At 37.0% G+C, this 18,343-nt stretch overlaps 1 protein-coding gene across 1 annotated transcript in view; it reads left to right on the top strand.

The window, feature by feature from the left end:
• Window positions 1–18,343, top strand: part of LOC122793639 (rho guanine nucleotide exchange factor 19-like) — a 1,093,308-nt gene that overhangs the window by 632,578 nt on the left and 442,387 nt on the right. The window lies entirely within an intron of this gene.

Below are 18,343 nucleotides of genomic sequence, written 5' to 3'. Positions count from 1 at the left end.
CATGCAGTAAATATGAAAGTTGTTTCATCAGGTGTCATTCCTTTTCCTCTAGTAAAATATAATTTGCCCAATTTTAAAATTGCACTTGTTTTTGTGGTATTTGTGCAGCTTTTAGCTATCAGTTCAGCAGTATGTGTCCTCAGAATGCGTGAAGTGGTGTGCAAATGTTTACATACCATAAAACTCCAAAAAATAAAACAAAGGTAGCTGCACGCTGTGTTAGATTTTATGGGATATTAATCATAAAGAGGCTTGGAGCAGAAAAATAAACAGAAAAGACAACTTCAAAGAGTAGGACTGCCAAGCCAAAACAAGTAGTACTTGTTTTCAGTGTTTACAAAGAAGCATGAAGATGAATTTATTATTCATGCCACATGTTCGCTGTCCATTTTCATTTCCCCATAACCATTTTTCCTATATTTGAAGTAAATATAAAATGCCACCACCTTCCACAGTGCTGGTCATTGGCTGACCCCTGCTCTTCTGCAAATTTACTGTTACAGTTATCTCTGCCATCACATATATGCTGCACATCATAGAAATCAGAGATGGCTTTTATCTAAAGGTTCAACATTTGTACTCTCCACTCAAATGGATATTGCTCAAATGTTGCTAGAACTTAAATATTTTATGCATTCTCGTACCCTTAAAACTCTGTTCAAAGTGAACAATGTTCCACTGAATGTACCCAAACGTTCAAGTACCTTTATACAACCTAACAATCTGCTTGTTTTGGCCTTTGCAAAATCAGTGGAAAAAGAACTATATAAACATTTTTATGGTGACAAGCACAGTAAATACTTTAACTTGACTGCATCAGAGATACAGGCAGTCAAGAATCTTACTACAAATTCAGACAGTCATAAAACCAGCAGACAAAGCTGGGGGTACTATGGTCCTGAACTTTGACTACTATAACAATCACATGCTCTCCATGCTAGCCACCTCGGATTATAAGCAAATACGCAAAAAAAAGGTGAATCAGATAATTAAGCAGATTGCCTTAAGACTAGAAAACATGCTCAAGGACAACCTCATTGGAGAAGAATTATATCAGTACTTTAGAACTGATAGTCCTGTTGTACCTATAATACATGATGTAGCTAAAATCCATAAATCCCTTGTATCTCCCCTGCTTAGACCAATAGTGTCAGCAAGAGGATGGGCGACAGAACCCTTATCAAGCTACCTTGATAATCAGCTTAAGAAACATTTACATGTAACAGGTACCCTTATCAAGAACACAACTGATTTAATTTCTCATCTATCAGAATGGCTTATGTTACACCCAGCAAAATACTGTTTTCTTGTTACATTAGATGTAGACTCATTGTTTACAGTTATTCCCAATGAGATAGGAATTTGATTTGTTAAACAACATTACTTGAATTCTCTGATTATACACAGTGTCACATTAATGTTATTTGTGAATTACTGGACATTATACTTACCAATAACATCTTTTTCTATCAAAAGAACTTTTACAAACAGGAAACAGGTGTGGCGATGGGTACCTCAAGTCGCCAACACCTATGCCAACCAATAGGAGAAACAACATATAGTCAGTGAAAATAATCCCTGTCTCAGAAATGTTAAATTTTATAAAAGGTTTGTGGATGACCTTTTCTTATTATGGGAAGGTACACTAGAAGAATTCATGAAATTTGAGTCATACATCTCTACAACCACTGATTTCTTAAATCTGAAGTATCCTTTCATACAATTAATTTTCTTGATATAACCCTAAACATATTTCACACTGGTCAGATAGATACTACTATATACAGAAAACCATCCAGGAAAAATACATATCGACATAGAACCAGCTTACACCCATCACATATCTATCCAAACATTGTTAAAAATCAACTTATTAGGATAGCTAAATCAAATACAAATGATTCATCAGTGGAACAGCAACTTGAAAGGACTGCTTCAGAATTCATACAGAAAGGTTATGGTCAACAACAAGTTAAAACAATGAAACTAGGCATTATAAGAACAAAAAGTATTAGTCCAAACGACATTCTTAGGATCTGATTAAGCACATTTGTGAAAGCGCTTATCCGTTTTAATAAACCTGCTTGGATTTTATTTGGATGTCCTCAGTCTTGTTGTTTGGACTAATACTTTTTGTTCTTGTATACTTTTTTGTTTTAATCCAACCTTTAGTCGATAGTGCTGTTTTGTTTATCAAACTAGACATTATAAACAAGAGATACACAGAATACACACCTCTGCTAGCCACCAATAGAGACATATGATTGTCCACCAGTCATAATCATATCAAACTAAGATACATTCCTACACATGATTGAAATACACCAGTCATAAAGAACACAATTAAAAACTACTGGTCTATACTAACTGAGATACCTGAGCTAAGGAATATCATATCAGATTCACCATGTTTTAGTTACAGAAGAGCTAGTAATTTAAAGCACATTCTTTGTTATAAAGAGCAACCAAAAATACATCTTACTTTTACACTAATAAGGAATGTACAGATGTAATGATTGCACTTTTTGCAAGAACATTAATACTGACAAGTTTGTTAGACATCCAGTCAAAGATGCAGCTTTTGAACTAAGAGCATTTGTTAATTGCAACATACAACATTTAATATACATAGCAAGCTGCTCCAAGTGCAAAGCATACTACATAGGCAAGACAAACAGAAAATTAAAAGAGAGAGAATAGGTCAACACATGTCACATGTCAGGAGTGTTCAAACAAATGCTTTATATAAACATATTCTTAATACAGCTCTAACTCATACTTTTAAATTTGCTATTTTGCAAGATATTTGTGCACCGCTTAGAGGGGGGGTGACATAAAATTACTCACAGAGAGGATAGAACTGCAATGGATTTTTAGATTTAAGGCACACATCCTCCCTGGCTTGAATGACATGGTTACCATTAAGCCTTATTTGAAGTACTTACATACTCAAATACACTGAACTTTTTGTATTTGTCTGTACCCTATATGTTTTAAAAAATTGAAAAATCAAAAATGTTACAAGTATCTTCATTATTTATTACATTTCTTACTATTATTGTCATTTACATTTTTATACATACAATTTTACACATATTTTACTTATTTTTATCTTACCTTGTGATTACAGTTTTAACATGTGACTAGATCATGTAACTACACCTTGATTACATAAGCTAAGCACACTGTGTTGCTCAGTTTATTTGCCTGATAAAGCTTATCTGGGTGAAAGTATCTTCTGCACTTGCAAATTTTTAAGTACGTTGTGGATTTTAAACTTGTAGAATAAGCACTTCTAACTGCATTATGGATTTTAAACTTTTGGAATAAACAACTATTACTTTAAAAAAAAGCAACTCTTTAAGTAAGCTGTGGACTTTGCTTTTTTTTTAATTAACTACTGTTTATCCCTGCTCATGGTTCCAGTTATTTTTTTGTTTTACTAGATTGCCATACCTCAGAGAAAAAGGATGATTCTGAGAAATGGCCATCTCAGACATAATGTGTAAGTCTGTTTTTTAGCCATTCACTCTCAGCATTTCAGAACTCGCTAAATCAGGTCTCAACATTTCAAGTGGTTACTCTTTCCCTGACTTCCTAGATTCAACCTTGCTATAATAATTAGTGCAATTATGCAGAGGAAATAGAGAAGATGAAAAAAAGCCACCAGATCACTTATGTTTTCCCTTTCACAAAGATTGTAATCTAAGAGCAACGCAGTGACAGATGAACATTAGACATAGCAGTTCTTTATGGGTGAAATGTTAATCATCAAACGGGGGAGGGGAGAGAAGCAAAACTTTCCATCAACCAGGCTCATTGGTTTCATGTACAATTAAACAAATGTACATTAATAAATAAGGTAGGGCAATTGACCAATTTAGCTCCTTGACCACTACTAGAGGGCAGTAGGATTGCAGACCTGGCTGAATCTGTAGCACAAGTTATCATAGTTAACAAAAGAGAAGCCAGGAGTCTGGTGCTCAGACCGTAGCTGATATTTTAAGACTATAATCAATGAACAGAATAGGATAAATATGGACTAAGATTATAAAATGCTGACATTGTGTTATAGCATGCTGATCAGCAAAGAAGACAAGAAACAGGAAAAGGAAATGCTAGCGGTAATGGAGTTCAGGGATAAAACGGATCATCAAAGACTATGCAGGGTGGTAGTACAGACAACTGCAAGTATTTAATTTTTACACTGAATAATGACCAGTGGATAGGAAGGAAAGAGTGTTTGTGGTGGGAGCTCAGTACTGCAGATATTGGTTAAGCTGCAGGGAATAATCTAAAGACATGGATCATAAATGTTTTCACTGAACGCATTTTCCAAAAGCTCTTTCCTAGATCAAGAAATCTATTAATGAAAACCATGCCTACGGCATGCAATAATATACAATAACAATACTTCAGTACAAAAGATCTACATAGACTAGAATGAACAACGATCACAGAATCATACATTTTTCTATAAAACAATATTTATAAATATGTTCAGAAATCAAAATGAAAAAATTGTAAATGTTGTTATTAAAGATATAAATGGAAGGAGCTTGTGTGTAGCATTAATGTAGGTGGTATTTACGAGTGCACTGACATTGGTCCTTACAGATCAGCGTTCTACCCCAGTCACCAAATTTAATAAATAAATAAATAAACAAATAAATAAATATCTTCCTGTACTAATGTAATACTAATGAAAATTAAAGGTTCAGCTGTCATAACATGAAAGTCACAAGCTTACCTATTTCAACAAGTTTAAGAAGTAAAATTAGCTTAACCATTGTGTAAAACATAATCTAATAAAAGCTGCATATGTAACATTTTCTAGTAACATTTCCCAGACATATACATTTCTGCTACCTGACTAGGTTGTCTGAGCAAATGATAGTTTTCATATCATTAATAGTTAATGAAGATGTAATCAATAATGCAATGGCAGGTGATGCTGTTTTAAAAATCAAAGCTTCTGATTTTAGTATTAACCTTATTTGTTGTTTCTGTGAATTATTGTATGTTCTATTCATATCAACATGGATTTCTTGTAAGTGTCCTAGTTGTCTCCCACCTTTAAAAACAAGTAGCCTAAGCTGTCTGGTTACTATAAATTATTCATAAATTTGTGTTAGTATTACTGCATGTTTATAATGGTGTCCATTTCAAAGTCTGTTAATTTTTGTGACACTTATTTCTATGCTGGGCTCTTGCTTACAATGCTTATAATGGCCCTGAACTGGAATAAGCACATATTGATAATGGACAGACAGGCAGCATGGATCCACCACTACAGCCCTTTAACCATTTAGGAATAATATATTACTGGCTACTGAATACCTTTAAAATCTTCCCTTTCAAAGATCCCTGTCTCATACTCTTTATTCATGAAACTTGATTAAAAGAGAGATGGCTGTTGGATAATAAATGATCCTGCACCTCTGACTCCTGTTCAACTTGTTTGTTTGGATTTATTAAATTACATATTGTGATATTTCTGTTGTATATTAATCACCAGACTTCAGTCTTAAAGTACAACACAGTTAAGAGATCAGGAAAAAATATATACAACAAAAACTCTAAACAAAATTTGGAAGTTGATTCATTCATCTGTAATATATTATTGCTCAAGTGTTTTGCCATTGAAGAAGTTAATAAATGCTTTGGCTACACTGGTGAGTGGTCACTGTAATTTCAGAATGAGGTAACTTTTACAAATTCTTTTATTGATTTTTCCCAGAAGCAGCAGCAGTCATTACATACTGCCCTGGGTACTCTAAATGTTGTGTATTTATAAAACATAATATTATGCTGGATTTCCTTCATTAATTTAGTCATTTAGTCATTCATTTTAATACCTGCATTATGCAATATTTTGTCATAGTAATTTTAAGTTATCCTTAACTACACACTTAGTAACTTAATCATTTTTACATTAGACATACCTAAACATTTCAATATTTGCAACTATTAGTTTTTAGTATCATGATCAGCTCTTTAACTGACCATATATCTATCTGATTTCTTCAGCTTTTGTTATATATCTGGAGTATGTGACAGGACTGCTTTCTCATCTGACAGTATCTCTGATTTCTTCAGCTTTGTTATATATCTGGAGTATGGGATAGGACTACTTTCTCAGGACATCTGTTTATCCTTTAGGGACAGTTCTTGCTGCACTGGAACTTTGCTTGGGGACATGACTTGAGCAGCACCTCTGCAACTGTTGATTATTTCAGTCCATACATCTTCCTTTTTCAGGTCACATTATTAGTTGTTTACTCCTAGTTGCTTATCTTCATTGGATTTCAATGCATTTCTCTTTCTTGTGATTCCTTTTATACAACTTTACATTTTTTTTATGAATCACATAGAACTTTGGTTCAGCTGTTTGCCATCTTCTTCAGCTACAGGCTGAAACCTTTTTGTACATTGTTATTTTCAACAGCTTGAATCTGGCATTTTCCTGCAGTTTCTGTCATAACAATATTATTTCTCTATTTCTTTACAGTATTTCCATTGTCTTATACTGATTGTCGGGCATCTCTATTGCAGTGGAAGTAAGGCAATATTCTGCCATTAACAACTAAACTACTAATTGCTTTAGTCCCTGAAATGGAGCATTCCTTGTGGCTATTGCTTCTGCACTTTCTTGTGAAATGTTTTACCCTTTGGAAATACTTCTCCACTTGTCCACCATACTGCAGATACTGTAGACTAAGTAGCATATATCTGAATTCCAACATTTCAGAATTCCAGGCTTTCATATTGCAGACCATTGTCAAGTATAATAACATCAGATCCTCCCAGTCTTAAAAATATGGAATGACAGATCATGCTAACACTATCTGTGGCTATCAGTTTAATTATTTCGGAGAGCTTGGAATAAATATCTATCCATATAAAAAGTGGTTTATTTGAAATGAATAAAATATGAGTCAACACTGCCTCACAGACGAATATATGTCATATGACTACAACGACAAGACCATGGAGTATATTAGTAAACATTTCTTCTGCACAGTTTCATGATTTGTTCTATCTGGGTCAACACTTATGGCCAACATACTAGATCCCTTGCTTTTTACTTGCACTTTACTATTGCCAGATTTGCCTCATGTAACCTCTTAACTAGTTGTCTTTTCAGTTGAGTGGAATATATCACTTTGTCATAGTTGAATTTTAAGTCCTGGACTTATCTTAGTTCTTACCTGAAATGAAAATACGTCTACATTTATTTCCTTACTGATGATGTTTGTTGAGATCATCCTTTCATTGTAACCTCTTTCAATATAGTGTTTCTAAGTCAGTGTCAGCATATTTCTGGAATTCTTTTACTTTTTTCTGTCATTGTAGATCCTTCTGCTACTGCAGTATTGCCCAAGTAAGTTCTTGTTTTTTTCCCCTAATAATTCATCATGCTTCTTTGATAAATATGTTGTCCTCATCATATCTCTAACGTGTTTCTTCTTACTGGTCAGTAATTCAGTTTTGAGTTGTATGTCTGTTAAATAAATTATATCCTTTGCATTATAGCCAGTTTCTATATAAATGTCTTTATGCAGACATATTTGTGAAAGCTCTCATGTCCATGCAGTATTTCTAACAGCTTCTTTTCTCACTGAACTTTCTCTTTTATGCATCTATAAATGCTATTGATTAATAGGTAACTGGGCTGTTCTCTTGTATCCAGGATCTTAAACCATTTGAATGGTCTGTAGTTGCAACAGCTATCTTAATCTCATCTTGGTATTTTAACACTGATGCATCTCTAACAAATTTCTTATGCATTTAGGAACTCTGCTTTCAGATTATAGCTGCATTCTGAAGGTACATATTGATCTGACTGCTTTCTTTGAAGCATAGTTATGTTACACATTTTAGATACAAACTTTGCAAGAATCATAATGATTCGTGTAAACCTTTCTAATACATTGTATCTTTTAACTTTGGAGCAATTATTTTACTTCATGTTTGGTATTAGGATGTGAACCATGTATTTCACACTTGCCACTCAAATTTTGTAATTGGTCTTATTTAACTTATTTTATTTATTTTACATTTCTTTACCGGGATGGTCTCACTGGGACAGTGTCTATTTTCAGCGCAGTCCCTGGGAGAAAAGCTCCAGTCTAAGCTTACATACAAATTATGAAAAGTAATAGAAATTATAAAGAAAACTGACAAAAAAATGAGTGTTAACACATTTATAGGATAATAATATAAAAACAAAAAATATATAAATAGTATCAAATAGAACAAGACCTTAAACACTTGAATATAGGCAAATATATGGTTGAATTTATATATGTGGATGAACATAACATTAGTTAGGAAATTAAGCAGGGAGAATCACTTAGGCAAAGTAGTGCATAGTTAGCAATACTTCCGTGGTGAGAGTTGCAGCTAGGAATGTAACTACTTATACAGAAGTAGTGTTATTAGAAGGGATATGTTAACAGCGTTAGTACATACAGCCAAATTGTATAAGTAATGTTAAGTTAATAATTAACCTGGAGTATTACAAGTGCAAAGCCAGGATTCAAATAAGTGTCTTTTAAGAGATATTTTGAAATTATTAAGATTGCTTATGGATCTAATACTATGTGGAAGGGTATTCCAATTTTTAGCAACAAAGTTAGAGTAAAGAGAGTTCCCTGCTGCATTGGATATTTTGGTTACTTGGAGTAAGTATTTGTTAGATGATTGAAGAGTACAAATGTTAGAGTAGGGTTGTAGAAGTTTTTTTAGGGAAGGTACGTTGTCAGGATTGTGCATTATTTTGTGAGGCATTATTAACTGGCTATAGTTCATAATATGAGGTAGTTCCAACCAAGAAAGATTTTTGAGGCATTGACAGTGATGGCTTGAATGTGTGGAATCTGTTGCAAATTTAGCCATCTTATTATATCATGATTCTAATTTACTTAGTTCTGACTTTTTGAAGTTGGTAAGTATGGGGGATGCATATAAGCGTGAGGAAAGAAGGTGGGTTCTAGCTCTGGCTATTCTTGCAGCGTCTGTTAAGAATCTTTTGTTTCTATACATTGTTCCCGTTTTCTTAGGGACGTTTCTGATTGTGTTACAAATGTGTATGTCAAATTTTAGTCTATTGTCAATTATGACGCCTCATAGTTTTGTTTGGTAATCTGGGAAAATCATAGTATTATTACTGGCAGTGATATGAAAGTTAGCTGGGAGGTTAGTAGGTTTAGATGGATGAAAGATCATAAGTTTAGTTTTATTAGGATTGAGAATGAGTTGTGAGTTTGCTAGCCACGTTTCAATATCAGAGAAGGCTTTTTGTGTTACTGTAAGAAGTTAAGTTATTGTGGATGCTGCACATATGAAGGTTGAATCATCTGCATATTGCATGATAGATGCTTGAGAGGAGGCAGTATTAAGATCATTTATGAATATGCTGAAGAGGAGGGGCCCTAGGATTGAACTCTGAGGAACTCCAAGTGTAACAGGAAGGAGTGGGGATAGATTTTGTTTCCATTTCAAAGCCTGCTGGCAGATAGATAACTTTGAAACCAGTTAACAGCATCAGGGTTGATATTACGATTTTTCAGAGTGGACAGTAACTTAGGATGGGAAAGTATATTGAATTCTTTAGACATGTTCAAAAAGACTGAAGACACTATTTTGCCATTGTTTCTGAATTTATTTATAGTATTAGTGAAACTTAGAGGAGCTATAGTAGTGCTATGATGTGGTTAGAATCCATGCTGTGATGATGAGAAGAGATTATTGTTTAGAAGTTGTTTAAGAAGTTGAAAGTAGATACATCTGTCCAGAATTTTAGATAGTGGAGAAAGTATAGCAATGGGCTGGTAGTTTGTTAGTTCTGTTGAATTACCTCCTTTGCATAATGGTGTAATATATGCAATTTTCTAAATAACTGGGACATACTGTTCTGTTACAGAGTGGTTTATAAATACTGACACAGGGAAGGCATTAATATCTGCTGTTAATTGTAGATATTCTGCTGGCAAGGTATCTGCTGCCAGTGAAGTGGGTTCAACTTCTTTAATAGTTTTGCAATAGGTTGTTTTGGGACTGTCTGAAATGAGAATGCATCTACAATATTGTTTGGATTGTTGGGTGTTGGCATTGTGAGAGAAATCCTATTCTTAGTCAGTGCTAAAAAAATTTCAGTGAAGAATATGTTAAATTGTTCAGCAATATTGTTTGTGTTATCATGTAAGTTGGGGGGGAGGTTGTGGTTTGGCCAGGATGAAGTAGGTTATTGATTGTGTTCCAGAATTTTTGTGGATTCATTCTGTATTTCCATTGTAAATTAGAATAGTAGTGTTGAGTAGTGTTGTTTGTCTAGTTTAATTTTATGTTTGGCACTGTTTCTAAGTTGCTGGTAAATTAAATGGTTTTGGAGGGATTTATTTTTAGGCCGAGTTTGTTATGCTTTGTCCCTTTGTTTTAGGAGGGTACGAGTCTCATGATTTAACCATGGTGTGTAGTTGGCTTTGACACAAACTGTTCTTGGACGTGCAACTCTGTTTAGAATAGTAAGGAAGGTGTCATTGAAGTATTGTAGCAGCATCTAAGGGCATTTGCTTAAGAGGAGTCCAGACTATTTTTCAAGAATATTAAGTAGAATCTGAAAGGTAAGATTTTTCTTATTACAAATTTGGCAGAAGTTGATTAGTTTAGTAGGGTTACTGTGATTTCTCAGTACGTAGATTCCAAAGTGGTCACTTAAGTGATCTGGGAGACACCCTGCTATTTGGTAATACTGGGGTTTATTAGTTAAGAACCAGTCCAAAATAGATTGTTTACCTGTTTTCTTGTCAATTCTAGTTGGGTGAGAAATCATTTGAGTGAAACCATGGAGGTATAGGTAGTTATAAGGATTGTCAGAATTACATGTCATCCAGTCTGTGTTAAGGTCTCCTGCAATAGTGGTTTCCTGTGATATGGCTTTTGTGATATTTTGGAGAATGATTTTGATTGCACTGGAATTGTTTCCTGGAGGGATGTAGAAGGATGTAGACGGCAATTATATAGATATAGATATAGATATAGATATAGATACGTTTGTTCTGGTTTAGTTTCCTTTGTGAAAGGTTTTAGGAATACATGTTTTTAAAGTGGTGATGGGTTCATAGGTTCATAAGGTAGGTACTAGGTTATCAGCCCAAGGGCCTAAGTAAGCCTAGCCAACAAGGTTCCCTGGCTTTTGCCACCAAAGAAGGTTATTTTCCTGTGTCCCTGTCGAGCAGGGCCACAGAAGTGATCCCAGGGGTGAATTTCCTATTTCCCATCCACTCATCAAGATTTTTCTTGAAGAGTACTAGTGATGAACTCTGCTTCACATAGATTGGTAGCTTGCTCCAGAGTATGGGAAGTCTCTGGGACAGGAATCTATCCCTCCAGCATGTTCTGTTTATTGTGGTGACAAGGTTTAGGTCTCTAGAGTGTGTAGCTTGGACGGATTGGGATTTCTTTAGGTGTAGCATGTTGAACAGCTCTGGGTTTGACATAGCTTTGTATGGTAGGCAGAGATCACCTCAGAGTAGGCGATATGCTACGGAATAAAGCTGGAGTTTTGTGAGACGGTCAGTGTAAGGCATCTGTTTGAGTCCTGTAATCCTCTTTGTGAGGTATTTTTGTGGCCTCTCCAGCTGTTGCAGATGTCTTGTGCGACACATTCTAAAAGGGGCATTGTACTCAATAATGGGTCTAATGAGAGCCAAGTAGAGGGGAAAAATGACTTCTGTTTTCCTGGATGAGAACCCTTTTGTGATGAGGTGTGCCACGTAGAAGGATTTCCTGACTACTGTGGCAATGTGATTATCAAAGGACTACTGTCCACCTGAGTCCCAAGGTCTCTTATCACACCTTCAGTGTTAAGTGGACTGCCACCTATGTGGTAGTTCATGGGTACAGAGTTTTTACCAAAGGGGATGACAATGCACTTTTTGGCGTTGAGCTTGAGGCCATGGCTCTGACACCAGGCATCAATCTCAGTGAGGCCCTTCTGTAGGATGTCCACATCATTTGGGGACTCGACTATGGCACCTAATTTGCAGTCATCTGTGAACTTCATCAGCCAGAGGCCCTCTGTGTTAGCCTGTACTTCAGAGAAGTAGATCCCAAACAGGAGAGGACCCAAGACTGAACCCTATGGTACTACACTTGCCACATGTTTGAAGTCAGATTTGGAGTCTGCAACTTTTACAGTGTGGGTTCTGTCAGTGAGCCAATTGGCAATCCATCTTGTGATGTATGGATTTATACCCAGTTTAGTGAGTTTATCTATGACTCCATAATGGGGGATGGTGTCGAAAGCCTTGGCGAGGTCAAGATAGGCTGTGTGAACTGCCTTACCCTCATCTACGGCTTTGTTGACTGTTTCAAAGAAGTCGATCAGGTACAGGAGACATGATCTTCCCTTCACAAACCCAAACTGGGTGGGGTCCAGAGTTTGGAGGTTACCAATGTCTTTGTTTATGAGTTGCATGATGATACGTTCCATGGCCTTGCAAACCAGGCTCATCAGGCTAATAGGGTGATAGTTCCCAGGGTACGTGGTGGTTCCCCTTTTGTGGAGTGGTATAACTGTTGCTGTGCACCATTCAGTGGGTACAAAGCCTGTTGAGAGGCTATGATTGAACATGATGCTTAGGTGGGGGGGGCAGTTCATTCTGAAGTTCGTGTAGAACGCAGCCTGGGATGTTGTCCGGTCCCATGGATGCTGTGCTCTTGGCTTTGGAGAGTGCAGTTTTTACCTGCTCAGTTGTGATTGCAGGGGCACTGCATTCTTCCAGTATGGATATGGGCCCTTTAGGGGTAAAGTTAGCACTGAACCTATCACCCAGGATGTTGGCGATATAAGTTGGTTCCATAATTTTCGTACCATTGTGCTGTAACTCAGAGCAGATCTGGGTGTTGCCATTGAGATTCTTGACATAGCTATAGAATGCTTTGCGGTTGTCCTTCGAGTCAATAGCAATCTTGTTTTTATAGCTGGCTTTGGAGGATTTTATGAGAGATCTCAGCTTCTTACTGAGGCGGACCAGGGAGCTCCTCCACTCATGAGATTTTACTCTCTTTTGCAACAGTTTCTTCCTTCTGTTGTAGAGTTTGTTTATAGCAGGGGACCACCAGATTGGCTTCCTTTTTTTGGAGGATAGCATCTTGGTTCTGTTAGGGATAGCACAATCCATGTACTCATGTAAGTGCTTATAGAGTGCATTTGTATATGATTCAGCAGTTTAATGGGAGAATGAGTATTTTAAGAAATGAAAAAAGGGGGAGGGGTGCATGATGTCAATAGGAAGTAGCTATTTGACTGGAGGATAATGTGTATTTAAACTTTTTTTTTCAAATTTATTTTATTATCTGGTGAAGTTCACAGAATAGTTAGGTGGATGAAAGCGCTAATGTATTTTTACTTTTATATTTATTCAGTGATTGAAATTTAATTAAAGTGTTATAAGGAGCTTTTTTTCGTTTTTTTCTTTCAGCTTTAGCTAAGTTTCTTTACTAATCACTGCTTTGTTCAGTTCGTAGCTACTCAAAGTTAGGTAATATCCCCTGACCTTCGTTTGGTGTACTGCAAAAGCTGGAGGACTGAAAAGCTACTTCATTTGATTAGTTTGTTGACATCTCTAATAAGGTACTGATGATGTGTCTAAGTCTTTTGGCCCCCGTTGCATGCTGGCTTTATGCTGCATGTGCAATGTTCTGATTTTTTTTTTTTTGGTCTCCATGGACCTCAAAGTTACTGGTCTAGTCCCCAGTACCAAATGTCCACACCAGTTCTACCAGCTACCCCCCTGACTTACGCTGTATTTTTGCTATAGCTGGTTGTTGATCATGAGGGTGTCCTTGCGGCTTGGAACATCTGTAATTATGTCCAGGCAAATTTTTGTTTATTTCCTACCCACTTCATTGCCCTGCCCTCCACGTTCATTGATTATATCCAAAGGCAACGCCTATCTTTGGACCATGCATCCCCTAGATTGACCATATCAACGAGCACCCTACCACCTGGGATGGGCACTCCCATCCCTTCCCTGCCATTCGATCAGTTACACCAGCTGCTAGAGCCATGTTTTGGTCTTGAGCTTGGCAAACACGAGAGTGCTGGTTAAAGGTTGGGGGTACAGATGGCATCATGATGGTCTTATTGACAATAGGTTTTTCCTGGACAACAGTTTTACAGTATACCAGGCAGTGCTCTCCAGGGCAAAGTCTCTGTATTTGTCTTGGGAAATCAGCCTAATCACAAACCATCTGACCCCTTCTTTCCAGGTTATTGGAAGGGTGTGCAAGCTTGTATGTCTCGCCACGTAGAAGGTTTTGTCAATGTAAAATGTGAACTCGCTGCTCAGTATTTTGCTGCAGTTAGATCAAAGTAACACAAAGTGTATTCACAAGGATTGTGAGTTATTCACAAGGATTGTGAGTTATTCTCAGGAATGCATACCATCTTGGAGTTGGTGTGAATTTTCTTTAATATTTATGGTGACTTGTATGCATGCAAGTGCCAGTTAGTTGGACCCTTGCTCTACAAGGTTTCTACAATCTTACCAGGAACATTTCAGTCAAGTCTTTTACCAGATTACATATGCCTATCTTAAGATTTTTTTTCTAACTTCAGTTTTGAAGAGTGTCTTAGTTACCCCAGTCATTAAAAAGGATGAGTTAAAGCCCAATGACCTGGGTAATTATAGCCCCAACTCTAACATCCTGTCTGTTGGCACTGTTCTTAAGGAGGTGGTATATGCATAACTGGAGTCTTACCTGAGAAAGTTATAATATCAGTGATCAACCCAAGTCCAGTTTTCAGTCAAAAAAATATCACAGTGAAAGTCATCTGATGTTGTAACTAAACTACTGTGCAAGGATGAAGGGGAACAATATTTATGAAAGCGCAGTTAAGATTTGTGCAACACTGGATGTTTACCATAGTGATAATTGTTCCAAGATTCACAAAATGAATGTGAAGTAGCAAAAGGCAGACATAATTTGCAATCCTGACCCTTTACAACAGTCAGGCATCTGTTTGGGACTGACAAAAAAATATTATTTTTGTTGTTTTATGGGTGTTCTATGTATGACAGGTATTCTACATTGAGATTTGTGCAATTATTAAACATATATACTTTTATCATTTACCTCCAGTGCTGTGGTTGTTTTTAATTTTGTGGTTTGTTGTTTAGTCACCATTTTTAGTAACTTGTCAGAATGCTATGCCCATCCCTGGGGAAGCTGTTGCTGCCATTAGTAACATGGCTGGCCCCATTTTCCCAGTCAAAAAGAAACAAAAAACTAAGCATGTGTCTACTCCTCCTCAAATTTCCTCACATAGGAGTAGTTTACTGAGTACTGCTCAGAAATTAATTCAGGCTATTGATCCTTCTTATAAAGTAGTTTCTGGTAAAAGAAAGAGGGACACCTCTTTTCCTGAAAAAGTTCAAGATTCAGAATCTGAACAGGAAGATGAAGGGATGTACAAAGGGTTTTCTCTTCTGAGTTCTGATTCAGACTCAGAGGAGAGCTCAATTTCTGATTCTCCTTGTGGAGGTTTCTCTTTCACTGAGTCTATTGTAAGAATGTTACACAGTTTACATTGGGAGAGCACTGATATTTTGCAGTCTCTCAGAAAATACTGAATTGTTATAGAAGGAATTTGCAGAAATTAGTCCCATTCCTCCCATTCTGTCTGCTTCAGAGGATATGTGTTACTGCCTGAAATTTTCCTGATAGCCAGGCAGCTGCCTCTAAAGAGGTAGGTAGGGTGTATAAGGTGTCTCAGAATTTAAAGTTTTTATACACTGTTCCCAAACTTGGCGCAGTAGATATAGGTTCATAGGTATATACTAGGATAATCATAACTAGGACCCTTAAAAGTCAAGCCATGCAACCCAAAAATTACTCATAAATTTGATTTATATTTGATTTATAGGGATAGATTTACTGACTGCCTCTATCCATCAGTGACATAGGAGCTAGAATGGGGTGAATTTCCAATTACCATCCATTGGTCTGATTTGCACTTAAATAAGTATAGGGAGGAACTCTGCTTCACATGGATGGGGAGCTTCTTCCAGAGAATGGGAATTCTGTAAAAACACATCTGTCTCTCCAACATGTCCAGTTTACGTTGCAAGCAAAATTTAGGTATTTTAATCTAGTAGTTCTGATGCTTTTTGTTTTGCATATGTGCAAAAGATTCATCAAAATGGGGATCAAGTATACCTTGTATGCCAGGCAATGATCACCTTTCATAAGTCTGTATGATACTGAGTAAAGAGACAGGGCTTTGAAGCAAACAACATAGTACATTGTGTTTACTCTCTGTATACTTTTTGCAATAAACCTTTGTGGACATTCTAGTTGCTGCATGTGTCTGGTCATGTACATACTGAACAGGGCATTATATTCTATGATGAGCCTGATGAGGGCCAAGTACAGTGGTATGACAACATCTCTGGACCTAGATGCCACACCCTTGCTTATAAATTGAGCAACAAAGAATGATTTTCGTACTACCTTTATCACATGTTGGTCAAAGGCTAGGTTACTAGTTGTATGATTTCTCATATCCCTGACTAGTGAATCAACTTTTAAGGGTATTTTATTGATAATGTAGTTAACCCAGGGTGGCATACTTCCCAAAAGGTAGTATAATGCATTTCTTGGTACTGAGTTTTAAGCCATGATTTTGGCACCAAGTGTTTGTCTGTATTAGACCTTCCTGAAGGGTGATCTCATCTTGGGGAATTCAATGACTGCTCCCAGTTTGCAATCATCTGTGAATGTGGTTAGCCAGAGGCTTATGACATTGGCTTTGATATCCAAGAAGTATATGCCAAAGAGGAGTGGGGCTAGCACAGAGCCCTGGGGGAGTCAACTGGTGACCAGCCTCTTTGTGGAAGTGGCCTCACTGATTCTTACCTCCTGGGTTCTATCAGTGAGCCAGTTAGTCATCCACTGTGTTATAAATGGGTTTATACCTAGTTCTGTAAGTTTGTTGACAGTGCCTTAGGGGGTATTGTATCAAATGTCTTAAACAGATCTAGGTCGGCGGTATGCAGTTTTCCCCTCATCCACTGCCTTAGTAATCTTCTCAAAGAAGTCCACCATATTCATAAAGCATGACCTTCCTTTGACAGAGCCAAACTGGGATGGATCCAGTATCTGGATGTCTCCTATGTCCTTGTTAATAATTTCCATGATAATTCTTTCCATAGCTTTGCAAATAGGATTACTCAGACTAATGGGTCTGTAGTTTCCTATATATTTGAAGGTCCTCCCTTATGAAGGGGGATGACTGTCACAGTCCTCCATTCGCATGGCACAAAGCCTGTTTTAAGACTATATTTAAATAATGATTCTGGGGGTCCTGATAAGTCATATTTTAGACTAATTCAGGAGGCATCCTGGGATATTATCAGTGCCCACTGAGGCTGTGTTTTTGGCTTTAGTAAGTGCAGTCAGTATATGCTCCCTAGTTAAAGTTGAAAGGGTTATGATTGAGGGTATTACTGGGGGGTTGGTTGGGGTGGGATGGGGGGTAAAGTTAGAATTGAAATTGTCTGCTAACAGATTCAGTATATTGCCAGGCTTGGTGAATGTGGTACCATTAATCACCGGTTCAGCACATTGCACTGTGCTGCCATCATGGGTTTTGACATAGCTGTAGAAGTCCTTATCATTATCTTTCACCTGGGAGGATATCTTAACCTCAAAGTTGGCTTTGCTTGACCTAATTAGCCTTCTTAGTTGCCTATTTAGTTTGATGAGAGAGTTTTTTATCTTTAAAGGGAATTACGCTTCCTGATTTTTGCCATAGTTTTTTTTTCCTTTTGTTGTATATTCTATTCAATTTGGGATGCCACCAGGGGGGGTTGTTTCTGGGGGTAGTTCTGGGCTTACTTCTGGTAGGTACAGCAGCCTCTATGCAGCCACTGACATGCCTGTACAGAGTTTCTGAAAGCAATTCAGCATAGGCTGGTGTGTTCCCGGGGTTTGGAAGGCCATTGAATTTTGACAGACCATCACATAATAACAGGTAATTTGGCTTGGAATAGATCCTGTCACCGCTTTTAATGGGATTATGGAGTTGATTTTGATTTTAAAGGAGACAGATTTATGATTGGACCTTACCAAGGAGGATGAGACTTTGTGGGGGGGTGTAGTATTCCCCCATATTTGTGAACAAGAGGTCCATTATGTTGGAGCCTCTAGCAAGTGTATTCACTATTTGATCAAGGGTGCTAGTATTGCAAAGTCCAGGAATCTTTGTATCTGAAGATCTGAGGCTGTTTTGGATTCCCAATCTATAGAGGAGTAATTATAGTCTCCCATG

This window comes from Protopterus annectens, chromosome 2.part0 (assembly GCF_019279795.1).
Source record: "Protopterus annectens isolate FY-2018-M chromosome 2.part0, PAN1.0, whole genome shotgun sequence".
Taxonomy (NCBI): Eukaryota; Metazoa; Chordata; order Ceratodontiformes; family Protopteridae; genus Protopterus; species Protopterus annectens.
This window is presented reverse-complemented; position numbering and strand designations above follow the sequence as displayed.